Source organism: Barbus barbus (genome assembly GCF_936440315.1).
Source record: "Barbus barbus genome assembly, chromosome: 8".
Classification (NCBI taxonomy): Eukaryota; Metazoa; Chordata; class Actinopteri; order Cypriniformes; family Cyprinidae; genus Barbus; species Barbus barbus.
Genome location: NC_136736.1, coordinates 1,425,497 through 1,443,322, shown reverse-complemented (window position 1 = coordinate 1,443,322; position 17,826 = coordinate 1,425,497). Strand labels below are relative to the sequence as shown.

Sequence of the window (17,826 nt, the reverse complement as noted above, 5' to 3'; positions counted from 1 at the left end):
CCCATAAAACATGGAAACCCAACATGTGTGTGTGTGTGTGTGTGAGAGTACACTGGGTCAGCTGGAGTCAGTGTGGAGCTTATAGTGACTCATTAGTATTCGCTCTCATCTGTGTGGGCTGCTCTTCTCTCTCTGTCTCTAAACACACATTTGTTCTATAGTAGGAATTTCCATCGACTTCTTTTGTTTTATATTCAACTATTTTCCATGCCCTACCCCTAAACCTAACCCTCACACAAATAGACCAATTATATTATATTATATTATTGCTTTTATTGTCCTCATTTGTAAGTCCCTTTGGATAAAAGCGTCTACTAAATTATTAAATATATTATATTATATTATATTAATCATAATATGTTGTTATATTGCACTAAGGTAATGTGTATAATTCTAATTTTATTTAAATTTAAAATGTAAACATTTCAGTCACCTCTAATTATATTTGCAATAGTTATATATAATGATTTGTTGTGATATTGCACTAATGTAAGTTTAGCATTTTTTATTTTATGTCACATATTCCCAATTGTAAGTCGCTTTGGATAAAAGCGTCTGCCAAATGACTAAATGTAATGTTTATTTTTTTCAAATAATATATTTGACCATATTTATATGTAATATTATAAAATGTAATAATTTGTTGTGATATTGTGCTAATGCTAATTTTAAATGTATTAACATTCTCTTTGTTTAGTTTATATTGCAAATTATATTTTTCAAAAATTTGCAATATAATAAAATATATTTTACAATATAATATAATAATAATAATTTCTTGTTATATTGTGCTAATGTTGTGGGAGGGTATTTTTTCTAAATGAAAAGTGTTTGTTGAATGTTTAAAATGAATTGAAAATAAATAAATAATTGTTTAATTGGAATATTTTCCCTCAAACTAGGGCTAAGTATAAAAGCACATATGAAAGGCTCATTTGTGTCCGTTGTCTTTTTCCATGAGCCTTCAGGTGTTTCCATAGCTAAAAGCCGCTGTCATATTTGATCATATATCAGATATCATTATTTGCCCTCATCACTTTACGTCCGTGTTTTTGTCTCGGTGCTTTGATAGTCACTTACTGACATTTACACCAGCAGAGCTTGTGTTTTTCTTCTTTTGTTGGGATATGTTTTGTTCTCTCTTGATCGTAAGAGACATTGTTTATAGAAATAACATACATGATCTTTTAGCAGTAGGGTTTTTGTGGGAGTTTATATGCCTAATGAGGTTAAGACCTCTGTTTGATGAAGAAAGTAATTCACACCATTTACACTATTTGCAAAAGTTTGGGATCACATTTTTTTTTTTTTCAGCAAGGATGCATTCAATTGATGCCAGAAAATACATTTATAGTTTGTTGAGCTGCAAATCAGCTTGTTAGAATGATTTCTGAAGGATCATGTGACACTGAAGACTGGAGTAATAATGCTGAAAATGTAGCTCTGATCACAGCAATTAATACAGATATTCACATAGAAAACAGTTATTTTAAATTGTAACAATATTTCACCTTTTTACTGTATTTTTGATCAAATAAATGTTACCTTGGTGAGCAGAATATTACAAAATCTTAACGACCCCAATCTTTTGAACACTACAGTGCAAATTATATGTTTAAAGATACATGCATGTTTTTGGAAAAATCAGTGTATACTTTCTTTGAAAAGCAATTTAAAATCTTAAAAGAATAACATTAAATATCACAATATCTTGATATTAATCACAAGATATAATTGTAATCTTTTACCAGCCCTAGTTTGAGTGGTCACAGTTTCACAGTATGTGGGTTTGTGGTTTGTCTCGTCCTCCTCTCCTCTGGTGTGTCAGATAAGAAGCTGCTGAGAAGCTGTGAGGAGATCATCATCCTCATGTGTGGGTGAGGAAGATCACAGTTCTGCTCTGAACGGACACAAAATCCAGATTCTGGCCATCACAGCTCAGGACCTGGAGAGGGTCAGAGTGTGTGTGTGTTTACAGCTCATTCACACTGATGTTACAGCTGGAGGTGTTTCCGTATCTTCTGTGTTGTTGATGTATATCATGTCTTGTTGCTTTTTTCTTCGCAGCTGCGAGTCCCTAGACCTCCTTCCGATTCCCCGAAGCCCAAATCGATGACCCGTGTGTATGTCTGTAAGACACGCCCCCCAGGTGAGGTCAGCAGAGCGGTTAGAGTCACTGTAGCGAGGCTCCGCCCACTGAATGTTGTTCCGCCCCAACAATTTGAATATGCAGATTAGTGGGTGTGGCTTCAAGTCAGAACATTAAAGGGTTACTCCACCCCAAAATGCAAATTTGTGTTAATTACATTGCTGTCTATGGGAGGGTCAATGCTTCAAAAATATCTTAAATTAAGTTCCGAAGACGAATGAAGCTTTTATGGGTTTGGAACGACATGGGGGTAAGTGATTAGTAACAAAATTTTAATTTTGGGGTGGAGTAACCCTTTAAGTTCAGTGTGATTGATGTTTTAAACTCTCTCTGTGTGTCAAAGGTCCTGGTGGGCCGAGGTTTGACGTGCAGGGGATGGTGCTGCCGCACAGCATTCTGGGAAGCCTTTCAAGACAGAGATGTAGCTTCGAGGAGAGACAGAGGTGAGGGTCACAGACAGCTGAAATGGCACGTCATTTAAAAAAAAAGCATTTCTTCATTTCTTTTTAGGGAACGCAAAGAATTATAGGGTCGTAATCATTATACTTGTTCTAAAAGTTTTAGATATTTTACTGTTAATCTTTTGTCACACTCGTTCTCAGCTGGCACAGCGGATTCCAGACCGACAGGAACGGCCTCCTCTGTGGGTGGAGGATGAGAATGAGGACAATAAGGCCGAAGTTCATTTAGAAACAGGGCGGGGCCTTCAGAGCCATGCCCTCCAGCACTGGGGCCGTCACATGACAGAGACGCAGGCAGCAGGACTTCATCTCACGTGAGTCTGTCTCGCGCAATACTCAGTCGTAGGGTGGAGAATGTGTTTTTCAGGCTGTCAAAATGAATGTGCGTGCTTAAGATTTTAATGAAATACATATGAGTCTTTTAGAATTCACCAAATTTCATAGTATCACACAAAAATTGTTATGCTTCTCATGAAATATGAGTATAGTGATTATTTTATTTAAAAGTAAAAGTGCTATCTTTAAAAATAAATTAATGCTTTTATTTATCAATGATGCATTGAAATGATCAAAAGTGACAGTTTATAACATAATTAATAACATAAATTGTTACAAAAGATTAAATACTCTTCGTTCTATCAAAGAATCCTGAAAAATAGTGTATCACAGTTTCCAGAAAAATATTTGGCAGCACAACTGTTTTCAAAATTGCTAATAATCAGAAATGTTTCTGACAGGAGAAATGATGCTGACAATTCAGCTTTGATCACAGGAATACATTACATTTTACAGTATATTCACACAGTTATTTTCAATTGCAACAATATTTCACAATGTTACTGTTTTTACAGTATGATTTGATCAAATAAATGAAGCTTTGCTGAGCAGAAGAGACTTCTCTCAAAAACATGTAAAAATCTTGATGACCCCAAGCTTAAGTGTATATATATATATATAGAGAGAGAGAGAGAGAGAGAGATGGATGGATGGATGGATGGATGGATGGATGGATGGATGGATGGATGGATGGATGGATGGATGGATGGATGGATGGATAGATAGATAGATAGATAGATAGATAGATAGATAGATAGATAGATAGATAGATATAGATAGATAGATAGATAGATAGATAGATAGATAGATAGATAGATAGATAGATAGATAGATAGATAGATAGATAGATAGATGTGTGTGTGTGTGTGTGTATATATATATATATTTGTTAAATGTAGGAAAACTGTTGTGAGACCTCTGAAATGATCAGTGGTTTTGCGTTTCTAATTCCCAAAATAAGTGTGTGTGTGATGGGCTGCTGCTGTATGTTTATGTAACTAGCCGGGTCTCTTGTGGTCTCCATATAAGGTGAAGCTTTGCTGAAGTGATGAGTCAGTAAAGACTGCAGCCACTCCAGTCCGAATCAAAGGCCGTTTCCTATAGCGAACCTTAATGTGTCATTACATAAAACATAAATCAGACGGGGTGCTTTGTAACAGGATTATTTGCAGTAATAGTGTGTTGTCTGTCTGATCTAAAGCATCAGCACAAAGGGTCTCTGCGGCGGCTGCTGCTGCTCTTGGCGTCACGCGTGGATCTCATGCTGTGTGTTTAGCAGGGTTCCTGCAGAAGCCAGCGGGGTCTTTACTGATGAACCGCTCCAGCACATTCAGACGGGTTCAGGAGCAGAGGGATCTGATCAGCACAGCGCTGTCCGCTCTCAGCGCAGTACATGTGAGGCTCCGTCCCCTTTACACTGTGTCCATCTCGAGCAACGACAAGACCTTCACAGGCACTGGAGGTCACAACACGGTTTCCATGCATCATGCATCAGTGTTATATCACAGCGTGTGGGATGAGATCTCCTCCTTCTCACTCAGCTGCAGTTATCTTCTCTACTTGAGTTCAGACTAAAACTGGAATGTTTCCAGGAAGGAGTTATTTGAGTCACTTCTTATTTAGTGCTTTTATAGCGGAGAGCTGATCTGCAGTTTGTTCACATTCATCAGAGCCAGTTTTGTTAATACTAAAGTTACGTTCAGATGTATTTATTTTACTTGCACAATTAACTGTAGCCTCTGACACAAATGCACAGAGATTTCAATTACATGGGCAAAAAAAAAATGCTCCTGTATTTCCCAACATTTTATTCTAGGCCTGGTTATTAATATTCAAACGTTTGAGGTCAGGAATATTTTGTAGTGTTTTTGAAGTCACATTTGCTCACACAGGCTGCATTTATTTGATCAAATCATACCGTAAAAGCAGTAAAAATGTTAAATATTTCTCGAATTTTCTATGTGAATATCTGATCAAATGTTATTTATGTGATGCAGTGATGAATTTTCAGCATCATTACTCCAGTCTTCAGTGTCACATGATTCTTCAGAAATCATTCTAATATACTGATTTACTGCTCAACAAACATTTCTGATTATTAGCAATGTTAAAAACAGTATATTTTTGTGAATAGAAAGTTCAAAAGAGCACCATTTATTTGAAATAGAAATTCAAATGTCTTCGTTTATGTCGTCACTGCCGCTTTTTGAGCAATTGATTTAATGTGACCTTGATGAACAAAAGAAGAAAATTTCCTGACCCCAAACTTTAGGAGATTTATTTGAATGAACTAATTAAATTCACACAGTCTTCCTAAAAGTATGATAAATGACACATAATGGCTAATGTTGTGTCTTAATAAAAAGGCTAATTTCTAATGCCAGAACACAGTTAGCTTGACTAGTACTGCTGTAATGTCAAGAGTTTGATTCATAGCAAACATTTGTATGACCAAATGTGTGGATTTAATGAGCTCTAAGTCAGTTTTCATATAAGCACATGAATGTAAGTCCCAGCTTGTCCCGTCTCACACTGAATGAAAGAGGCTTCAGTAACTCTCCTGTGCATCGTGTGCTGAATCTTGTGTTGTGTTTGACTGTTCCTTCAGGGTCATCGGGGCAGCGACTTCTGGACGTCCCGCAGCATTACGGGGACGAGATGAGTGGGATCACAGCCACTCTCATGCAAACCAAGAGAGGAAAGCGACCCGCTGTCACACGCCTGGAGTCAGGTACACACGCTAACGCTAACATGATCAACATGAGCCTGTCACACACAACTCTCTCCATGCCTTCTGTCTCTGACTGATAGTTTAGAGGTTTTTGGTGTAATTATACACTTCAGCTTGTCTTGTTGCTGTCAAACCTCGATTGTTTTTTATCAAGTAAACGTCAGAATAACTGCAGTCATATCTCCAGATGAACACTTACTGGACTGAAGCAGCTCGGCTTTACTTGATTCTCCATCAATCATTTTCTAGAAAAATCAGTGAGTCTCGAATCTGATCATCAGGCTTTTGAGGAACGTTTATTTCTTCATCCCTTTAATCATCATTGGATTGCATTGCATTATATGTTTTGATCATTTTTATCTAAATGATAAAACATATTATTGGAGATATAGAGTGAGCACTGATATTTAGATCCTTTTATGTAAGTATCTGCTGTACTGTTATAAAGAGCTCATTGATTTAGCATCTGGACCAAATTGTATTATTTTGCTTAGTTTATGAATAACACTCTGCTGTTTTTTTCCTTCATATTCTCACTTTATTAGACTATATGAGCCATAAAAAACTGATGGATTAAATATGATGCTCAACAAAAAACACACATGCAAACTTTTTAAAACATATTTTGTCAAAAGGTTCAATAAACTGTTCCTTTAAAAAAAATTGATTGCAATTAATAAACTCTTGTCAACGTGACTGAATCAAGCTTTCCTCCTCAGGGTCTCACCGTTGTCACATAAGCACAAGAACAACAGCAGATTGCAAACATATGTGTCTTACAAAAATAAATGTTTCTCATAGATGAATTTGTTCTTTGTAAACAACAGCGCATGCTGTAATCCATCCACATGTTCTGTCTCTATAGCAACAGTCGCTCCGATTAATGGCGGCGTTTTTTTAGAAGCTGTTCATCATGAAAAATGAAGACCCATCAGGGTCATCAGAAACAGACTGAATAATGTCAGATTGTTGTTGATTTGTGTCTTTATAATAGACGAGAATCTAATTTGCAGATAGATTGAGTCAAATGACATGAAATCAGGCTTTCATCAACACCAATCCACACAATCTTCACTTGCACAACACATGCATGTCTGAGGAGCAGCGGTGTGATGTTTGTGTGTGTTTGTAGGTAATGTGGCATGTGAGGCGGTGAGCGGCGGCTGGGATCAGAGTTTGTACCTGCCAGCCGCAGCGTCTTCATGAACTCAAGGACGTGCTGAGAGACTGTAAGACAATCAGCTTTGACTTCTGTGATCTGTTGCTTTCTGAAGACTTCTGCACATCCATTAAGACTTTATTCATGTTATTCTTTATTCATGTATACATGTTTATGGAAGTTGCTGTCACTTATTTGAGGATTTACTGTCCTTCTTTGGATATTTGGTCCATATGTAGGCAGAAACGGCTCAAAATGTGAATACACTGATGCTCAAACTGGTGAAAATAAAACCAGTTTCCTGACATTTGCGGTTAATGAACACTGAAGGAGATTTAGGCACATTTAGGTATTTTTCTGGTTGTGTGTGTGTGTGTGTGTGTGTGTGTGTGTGTGTGTGTGTGTGTGTGCGCGTGTGAAATTGCCATTAAATAGACATATTCAGTAACTCAATACAGTAGAGACCATGGGTTTGATTGCCAGGAATGCATGGAAATGTAACCTTGAATAAGTCATTTTCTATAGAAGACATAAGACATAAGAAATAGATTCTGGATGGCAAACATTTCTTACAAAATACTGCATCAGTAATCATTTTTAAATAATACATTTTAAAAGATTTCTATTCCTGTTCTTTTGAACTTTCTATTCATCAAAGAATCCTGAAAAATAAAATGTATCACAGTTTTCACAAAAAACAAAATGGGCAGTAGATCATGGGACACTGAAGACTGGAGTAATGATGCTGAAAAATCAGCGCTACATCACAGAAATCAATTACATTTTAACATATATTAATAAAGAAAATATTTTACTATTTTTACTGTATGTTTGATCAAATAAATGCAGCCTTAATGAAGTGAAGTGACATTCAGCCAAGTATGGTGACCCATACTCGGAATTCGTGCTCTGCATTTAACCCATCCAACGTGCACACACACACACACAGCAGTGAACACACACACACACAGCAGTGAACACACACACACACACACACACACACACACACAGCAGTGAACACACACACATACACCCGGAGCAGTGGGCAGCCATTTATGCTGCGGCGCCCGGGGAGCAGTTGGGGGTTCGGTGCCTTGCTCAAGGGCACCTCAGTCGTGGTATTGAGGGTGGAGAGAGCGCTGGACATTCACTTCCCCCACCTACAATCCCTGCCGGCCCGAGACTCGAACCCGCAACCTTCGGATTACAAGTCCAACTCTAACCATTAGGCCACGACTTCCCCAATGAGCAGAAGAGACTTCAAAAATGTAAACAAATCTTACTGACTCTAAACTAGTGCTGTCAAGCGATTCATCGTGATTAATCGCATCCAAAATAAGAGTTTTTGTTTATATAATATATGCATGTGTACTGTGTATATTTATATAAATACACACACATGCATGTGTATATTTTGAAAATATTTACATGTTTATATTTATATAATTTATATGATATATAAATATATTTAATATACAAATATAACATATTCTTCTTAAATATATACATGCGTGTGTGTGTATAAATATACACAGTACACACGCATATAAACAAAAACTCTTACTTTGCAATTAATCGCTTGACAGCACTAATCTAAACCTTTAAATACTTCTATAAGTTGATGGAAGATGTTCACACTTTAATCTTAATGTTCTTGTAATATAAAGCTGCTGAAAGCAGAATATGTCTTCAGAACAAAGTGTTGAAGGTGTCAGTACATTAAGGGTTTCAAACTAGTCCCAGATCTTTTGTGAAGAGAAAGAAGAGTCATTTCAGCTGTTTCAAGCACAGCACAGAACTCCTGAGTTAATGACGGTTTGACGATGTTCATTAGCAGCGTTTCCTTCACGTGTCGGTTCCCAATCTACACCTGCACGTGAGCATACCTCACGCGAGCTTGTTAAAAGACTTCAGCAGCATACGGCATTCACGTGCATGTGATTTCACCTAAATACTGGACGAGCATCTCCTCTCCAGGTTATAATGTGATGTTCTCCGCTCATTACTCATCTGGACAAGCCGAGTGTGAGTCTGAGGATGCTGCTGTTGTTGTTATTGTGTGTTCTGTATTAGTATTCAGATGCACACATGTACCCATCAGCCCCCAGAGAGCAGATCCACGCATCTCCTGCGGTGATTACTAGCCATTATCACAGAAACACACGGCTGTGTTCGGATGTGTTCTGTTACACTCATAGACTCCCTATGCTCGTTTGTTCAATAGATATACAGCTAAATCCTCCTCTCTTTATGATACATTGTCATTGTCATGTGTTGGAGAAGAGAATAACTGCATTCGCTTTTAAGTGAGACGTGCCCTTAGAAGGCAGCTGACTGTGTAGACGGTGAGGAAGCTCACTAGCTTGTCATCAGAGATCAGACTCATGTCAGCTGAGACGGAGATTGAGGATGGTGTTTGGTGGACAGACTGTAATAGAAAGGACAGGGACGGAGAGTGATGCTCAGTCTATCCAAACACTGATGCTGTAAAGCACAGCTGCCTCATATTGAGATAAAAACATGAGAACAGCTGCTCACAAAAACCAATTCATACTGTATATATATATATATATATATACATAGAGGAAGAATACAAGTTTTTTTTTTTTTTTTTAAAGATGCAGATTTAAATATGCATGTATACATTTTAAGGAACAGTTATTCAATAATAAAAATAAAAATATTTGTATTTCATATTTAAAATACTGTTATAAAACAAACAGTCAAATTAATATATTATATACATATATAGGAAAAAAGTTAGAAAAAAAAACATTTATATACTTTTTGTATACATTTTATGTAAAATGAGTTATTTAATAATAATAATCAACAAGTAAAGTATTATATATTACATTTATAAGCAGAAGATAACTTGGGAAAGGTAAGAAATTATGCATATTTAAATATTTATGATTTTATCTATGAATTTATGCAATAATACTATTTATGCTAATAATTACTATTACTAAAATTACTATATCTATCTGTCTACAGTGGTGTGAAAAAGTGTTGGCCCCCTTCCTGATTTTTTTTTTTTTTATTGCATGTTTGTCACACTTTAATGTTTCAGATCATCAAACAAATTTAAATATGAATCAGAGATAACACAAGTAAACACAACATGCAGTTTTTAAATGAAGGTTTTTTTTTTATGAAGGGAAAACAAAATCCAAACCCACATGGCCCTGTGTGAAAAAGTGTTAAAACATAAGTGTGTTGATCACACCTGAGTTCAGTTTCTCTAGCCACGCCCAGGCCTGATTACTGCCACACCTGTTCACAATCAAGAAATCACTTAAATAGGACCTGCCTGACAAAGTGAAGTAGACCAAAAGATCCTCAAAAGCGACACATCATGTTGAGATCCAAAGAAATTCAGGAACAAATGAGAAAAAAAGTAATTGAGATCTATCGGTCTGGAAAAGATTATAAAGCCATTTCTAAAGCTTTGGGACTCCAGCGAACCACAGTGAGAGCCATTATCCACAAATGGAGAAAACATGGAACAGTGGTGAACCTTCCCAGGAGTGGCCGGCCGACCAAAATTTCCCCAAGAGCGCTGCGGCGACTCATCCAAGAGGTCACAAAAGACCCCACAACAACATCTAAAGAACTGCAGGCCTCACTTGCCTCAGTTAAGGTCAGTGTTCATGACTCCACCATAAGAAAGAGACTGGGCAAAAATGGCCTGCATGGCAGAGCTCCAAGACGAAAACCGCTGCTGAGCAAAAAGAACATAAAGGCTCGTCTCAGTTTTGTCAGAAAACATCTTGATGATCCCCAAGACTTTTGGGAAAATACTCTGTGGACTGACGAGACAAAAGTTGAACTTTTTGGAAGGTGTGTGTCCCATTACATCTGGCGTAAAAGTAACACAGCATTTCAGAAAAAGAACATCATACCAACAGTAAAATATGGTGGGGGTAGTGTGATGGTCTGGGGCTATTTTGCTGCTTAAGGACCTGGAAGACTTGCTGTGATAAATGAACCATGAATTCAGCCGTCTACCAAAAAATCCTGAAGGACAATGTCCGGCCATCTGTTCGTGACTTCAAGCTGAAGTGAACTTGGGTTCTGCAGCAGGACAATGATCCAACACACACCAGCAAATCCACCTCTGAATGGCTGAAGAAAAACAAAATGAAGTCTTTGGAGTGGCCTAGTCAAAGTCCTGAGCTGAATCCTATTGAGATGCTGTGGCATGACCTTAAAAAGGTGGTTCATGCTCGAAAACCCTCCATTGTGGCTGAATTACAACAATTCTGCCAAGATGAGTGGACCAAAATGCCTCCACAGCGCTGTAACAGACTCATTGCAAGTTATCACAAACGCTTGATTGCAGTTGTTGCTGCTAAGGGTGGTCCAACCAGTTATTAGGTTTATGGGGCAAGCAGTTTTTCACACAGGGCCATGAGGGTTTGGATTTAGTTTTCCCTTCATAATAAAAAACTTCATTCAAAAAACTGCATGTTGTGTTTACTTGTGTTATCTTTGATTAATATTTAAATTTGTTTGATGATCTGAAACATTAAAGTGTGACAAACATGCAAAAAAATAAAAAACAGGAAGGGGGCCAACACTTTTTCACACCACTGTATCTATCTATCCGTCTGTCCGTCCATCCGTTTGTCTATCGTTCTTTCTTTCTTTCTTTCTTTCTTTCTTTCTTTCTTTCTTTCTTTCTTTCTTTCTTTCTTTCTTTCTTTCTATACATGCAATTATCCTAATAAAATAAATGTGCATGCTGCCTTTTCTGCTTTCTTGAGCTGCATTAGTTGAGTCTGTGAGAAGGAGAGCTGTGTGTGTGTGTGTGTGTGTGTGGTTCACTCTGTTTGTTCTCGTCGGACTCGCTGTACTTTTCCGCAGCTTATCAGCAGATCTGGTTTCTAAACAGCTGGGCTTTCTAAAATAAAACCTCTCAGCTGATCATCACAAACTCTCGAGTGTTTATTACTCTGTGGATTTGCTGAGACTCTGATCTCACATCTCTAATGTAGTCTGTCTCAGATGTTTCTCCTGGGAGAAATTAAAACAGACACAAAGGAGTCTCTAGCTGTCATACAGTAAGACCGTGTGGAGCCGCTCAGAAATGCATGAAATGGTGTTGTTCTGCGCAGAAACATCTCCGCTGGAGTCTAAAGTGTTGTATAGAAGAAACAGTTGAGCAGAGATCTGATCTGTGCTTGTTTCAGGAGGCTGATGGTCTGGAGGTGGTCGGGTCTTGTCTTCCCGTCTCTTCACGTTCTCCTCTGCCAGATGAGAGAGAAGACGAGGACCTGTCTGTGTTCTCCTGCAGAGCTCCTCTGGCGCTGTATGAGGACGTGCTGACGGACGTGGAGCTGCGTCCTGCTCTCAGGGTTTGTGGATATCTGACGCTCTGGACCGGCAGCACTTCCTCCCACCAGGTATGAGGAGAGGAACAGCTCTGCAGGTCTGAGGTGGGCGGCAGGAAGGAGATCTTATATCACCACATGAGTCACTCAGCACCACTCTATATGTCCAGTTCAGAGAGAGGAACCACTCAAAGACACTCCCTCTGAACGTTCAATGAATCATGATGTTGCCATGTTGAGAAAGTAATGAAGCCTTCAGAACTTTTTTAATTTTTTCAAAATTCTGGACAAACTGTTTTTTAATGGATTTGAAATGTTGCCTGGCAACTTTAAAAAATGTAACTAAGCCTTGAACTGAACAGATTCAAACTTTTGAATTTAATTTTTTTTTATCATGCTGACATTTTTTTTAAACATAATGCCTCTCAAACTTCTAGTTGGTTGAGTGGACAAGTGGTTCATCGCTGTACTATAAACATACAAGAGTACCACTCTTCCAGTAGTGTGTGTGTGTGTGTGTGCGTGTGTGTTTGTGTGTGTGTGTGTGTGTGTGTGTGCATGTTTATGTGGTTTATGAGGACACAAATTTGTATAATGACATGGGTATGACAGAGGTATTACAATATGAAGGTGGTTTATGAGGACACTGCCTATGTTCCCGTAATTCAAAAGGCTTTAAAAACATACTAAATGGTGTTTTTTTGAAAATCTAAAAATGCACAAAGTCTCCTGTGAGGGCTAAGTTTAGGTGTAGGGTTGGTGTAGGGCAATAGCACACACAGTTTGTTCAGTATAAAAACCATTACGCCTATGGAGAGTCCCCATAAACCACAAAAACCAACATGTGTGTGTGTGTGTGTGTGTGTGTGTGTGTGTGTCAGGGGCAGGAGGGCATCTCTGTCAGGCTGATGTTTGAGACGGTCACAGGACAGCGTGTGAGCACTGATCTGGAGTTAAAGAATGAAGGAAGTACCACAATTTATCTACAGCTGGGAGAGACTGACACAAACACACACACACACACACTCAACACTTCTACTTCAACAACACTACAGGTATACACACACACACACTGGCAGCAGAAACCTCACTGGAATCATTATGATTATTAAATGTTTTTTAAATGAGTCTCTTCTGTTCACCATGGCTGCATTTATTTGATGAACAATACAGTAAAAATTATAAATTTGTGAAATGTTATAAACATTTAAAATAACTGTTTCTATGTGAATATCTGTTAAACTGTAATTGATTTCTGTGATGCAGCGCTAAATTCTCAACATCATTTCTCCATCTTCAGTGTCACACGATCCTTCAGAAATCATTCTAATGATGATTTGCTGCTCAAGAAACATTTCTGATTATTATCAATGTTGAAAACAGTTGTACTGCCCAATATTTTTGTGGAAACCGTGACACATTTGATTTTTCAGGATTCTTTGATGAATAGAAAGTTCAGAAGAAATCTTTTGTAACATTATAAATGTCTTCACTGTCACTTTTGATCAATTTAATGCATCCTTGATGAATAAAAGTATTAATTTATAAAAAACAAAAAACAACAACTTTTGGACGTTAGTAGACATATACAGACTATTTACACGTAAATTCTCAAACAGAAATGTGTTTCCATGATCCTCTGTTCTCTCTCTGTCAGCGCTGATTCTGCCCGGCAGCACTAAACACATCAGCTTCATCTTCAAGAGCGCGTCTGCGGGCATCATGACTGAGGCCTGGCGTCTGCACACACACCCGGTGCTGATGGGCGGAGCTTCACTGCAGGTCACTCTGAGGGGCGTGGCTTTAGAGCAGGACAACAGTGCCCAGCAGAGAGCCGTACTGGAGGTGTGTGTGTGTCATTTAAAACAATGACAACATTGATTCAGTTAAAATGATGCTGTGTGTATGTGCAGAAGGAGCTGGAGCAGAAAGCGTCTGTGTCGCTGTGTGGACGGATCGCCAGGGATCTGCTGAGAGGAGTTCACACTCCAGAAGGGCCCAGTTCTCCTGCTGATCTCTACATCACAGACGAGGAGCTGTTCAACACGCTCAACCCTCACATACGTGACCACAGCAGCATACACAGCATTACACACACACCGATCTCAGCACAGGACGCCACGCTCTCATTCTGTCTCTCATAGTTGAAGTGTACCTATGATGAAAATTACAGGCCTCTCATCTTTTTAAGTGGGAGAACTTGCACAATTGGTGGCTGACTAAATACTTGTTTGCCCAACTGTATAAAGCATACATATTTATATATAACAAATAATATTTAAATAATACAATTCTTTATTAATATTACAATATGACATCATTTCTGTATATATGTATGCATGTTTATGTATTATAAAACATACATTTTCATATTTGATATGACATGTAAATGTTTATATACACACAATGTAAATTAATAATATATTTTATATATTTTAAAATATACAATATGTAGTATGTAAACATAATACATATGTCTCATATTTGCTGAACATTGGTTTTATTATTTTGCTGTTGCTGTCATTCTATAAAAGTGATAGGATCAAGATAAAAATAGGGTTTAATAAATTGTTGAAACCCTCAAAAAAATATGGAAACATTAAAAAAAAAAAAACTGTTTAATGTTTACAATTACATCTTCATGGCTTCATGGCTCGTGGTCCCTTTTAATGCATTACACCAATGCTGGAAAATACAAGCTTATAAAAGAAATGAATCCGTGTTTTCATAAGACATCAAACATTATATCAAGTCTCATTAAATCATCCAGTGCAGTACAGTAAGAAACAGAAGCTTTTCACCGCAGCCTTGAGTCAGACTCCATCGATTTCCCCAGAAAACCTTGAGATCCTCATCAGCTCGATGAAAAGATTCTCCTCGTCATTATAAGCAGAAGAACAGTGCTGTCGTGCATTTCATTCAAAAGATGATTACATTTAATCAACATTATAAAACACCAATGGGATTTAGCCATATTTCCTGCCGTTCGTTAAGTAATATTTGCATCATCGTAAAGCCTTACATCAGTTACAATAACATCTTTAATATGAAAGGATGTAATAAAGTCATTCGGCCAGGTTACTGTGTAACAGAGTCATGTATTATATTTGGCCAGCCGTGTGTGTTTTACAAAGTTTCATCATTTCTTTATTTTCCATTAATAAGCAGGAAGGACAAGGTCATCTTCACATCCTCTGCACAAACTTCAGCCTCACATTTGGACTTTTCCTCTAGTTTTCGCTCGTTGTTTGGTCTTGTTAAACACACGCTCTTGTCCACACAAACAGCGATAATCAGCTCCATTAAGCGGATAATTGCTTGAGTTGTATAATTTAGGCTAGAACATGACTAAGGCTCCGAGTACAGCTCAGCATGTGTCGGTCCCTCGTGTTCCCGCCGGAGAACAGCCTTATTGAACCTGGAACTGACAGACCATCCTCGCAAAATGAATGCAGCAGAAACATGTTCAGACAGTTTACAGTTGGCTTTGGTTGTGTTTCTGTGTTGCTGTATTTTTGGCAGGTGCAGTACCGGCGAGTACTCAGTTATACCTGCAGGGCTTGTGGGAGCAGGTCAATGGGTCAGGAGACACGCCGCCGTGGATCGGTCACTGAACACACTCAGACAGGTACACTCCTGAACAAAATCTTAAGACTGGGGGAATTTCGTGCTGGTGGATCGTAACCAGGTTGTAAGTACTGCTTCAAAACACCAAAAGAAGAAACGGGAGCAAGAGACAAAAAATAAAGAAAACTGCATTTAAACTCAAACAGACTTAAGACCATAGCCTTAAAAAGTTGAAATCTACGCAAAAATATGGCTTTCATGTCATTGTCCTTCAGGCAGAAGTACATTTTCCTAAAAATTATCATTACTTTAATGCAAAAAATTACATTCTCATTGATGTAATGTGAAAAAGTGACATATTATTTTAGATGTAAAATACTTAGAACGATGTGGCTATTTAACTACAAAAAAAGATACAAGAAAAAATACTTGAAACAAAATGAAAACAAAAATAAGCGTACACTTTTCATTTAGTGTAACCTGAAATACTAACTCAAACTAATAAATAAAAATGTATAAAAACGATGTAGATGTATTTGAAAACAAATATATAAAAATAAAATCTAAATATTAACAATAACTGTAATACTATATCAGTTATGCTAAAATAACACTGGCACTAATTAACTTGTAAATTATGCTTCTTTTTAGGCAATTAAGCTTCATTTTAACTTGACATTTCAGCTTTGAATATTATTTTTATTTACATTTAGGTGAGGGATTGCCCAATTTTTTTGTCAGCTGAGCTCCTTTGAACTATAATATTTTCTTAATGTCTTCTTGTGATTTTAAATTAATATTTGAATAATTTTACAAACACAATATTTCAATAATTAGTCAAAATACATTTATTAACGTATTTCATCATTTTTAACTGCAAGTTTTATGTTGATCTTATTTTAATCTAATTAATTTATTTTAATGTCACATTTGTATGATTTAATGAGTTTTATGATGATTTACTGTTTCATCAGATCACAAACGTCAGTTTGAGAACCCCTGCTTTAATGCAAATAGTAATAATAAAAAAAATGTATTAAAAAGCAATAATACCATCTGAGTATAGTGAAACAAACGTTCTGTAGACCCAGACAAAGTGTGTAGTTCCTGTGACCATGTCCTCACTGCCATGTATCTCTAAACTCGTATGACATTCTTTCTTCGGTGGGACACAATTGTCACGCAGCACTTTTCAATACACTGACAGTTCAAAGTGACCTCGAAAGCTCGACAATGACAGAAAAGCAGCCCAACAGTAGTGCATATGGCTTGTGTAGTTTCATTAGTCCCCCTGTAGTCCAAATTGTATCCCTTAAAACTCATTTTAATCATAAAAACTTTAAGCAGCATGCTTGATTTTTGTGACGGCCAGCCTGACATTAAGCCAATGAAAAAAAAAAAAAACTCTCCATTGACTGTCACTGCATGGAAAAGAGCAGCGTGAACACTCTGCTAAACGTATCACTAGAGAAAGGAGAAAGAGTCACTCACTCAGGTTTGGAGTGTTGTGAGGGAGAGTAAACGATGTTTAAGTGAACTCGGTGTGTGTGTTTTGTCCACTAGGCGCTGTTGTCCGTGTCTGAGAGTGACGGCGAGAGCAGAGAAACGAGTCTGAGCCGATTTAGCTCTCTGATCCTGGAGCTGGAGCGGCCGCAGATAACAGCGCACCTGTGACAGCACAGGATGTCAGGTGAGACACACACGCACACACACCTTGTGATGAAGATGATGATGATGACGTGTGTGTGTGTGCGCAGTGTGCAGTTGTGGAGGGAGCTGCTGGACAGTTTGGTGTGTGAGTCTGTGAGACTGAGACACTCGCTAGGCCTTCAGGAGAACAACAGCTGGACCGACACTTGTGAGGACAAAACAAACGCATACACACACACACACTCAGTCATGAAAGACTGAGGTCTAATGTTAACCGTGCTGATCCGCAGCCGAGCAGGAGGAGGAGGAGCGGAGAGGAGAGGAGGAGCGCTGCTGCTGCTGAAGGACGAGAGGAGACACGCGAGTGTCAGAGAGCTAGAGGAGACCAGAGCAGTGCAGGTGATGCTGCTCACCAGCAGAGGACAGCAAACCTCATC

The 17,826-nt window shown here is 38.0% G+C and overlaps 1 pseudogene across 1 annotated transcript; it reads left to right on the top strand.

Annotated features, from left to right (window-relative positions):
• Positions 1–1,781: 1,781 nt before the first annotated feature.
• LOC306873749 (MYCBP-associated protein-like) lies at positions 1,782–17,413 on the top strand (annotated as a pseudogene). Its single transcript has 14 exons — positions 1,782–1,787; positions 1,883–1,954; positions 2,068–2,149; positions 2,493–2,527; positions 2,752–2,924; positions 4,226–4,341; positions 5,555–5,677; positions 6,810–6,829; positions 12,032–12,244; positions 13,054–13,227; positions 13,830–14,017; positions 14,086–14,210; positions 15,695–15,800; positions 17,303–17,413. The product of its transcript is annotated as an MYCBP-associated protein-like (transcript).
• The last annotated feature ends 413 nt before the right edge of the window (positions 17,414–17,826 follow it).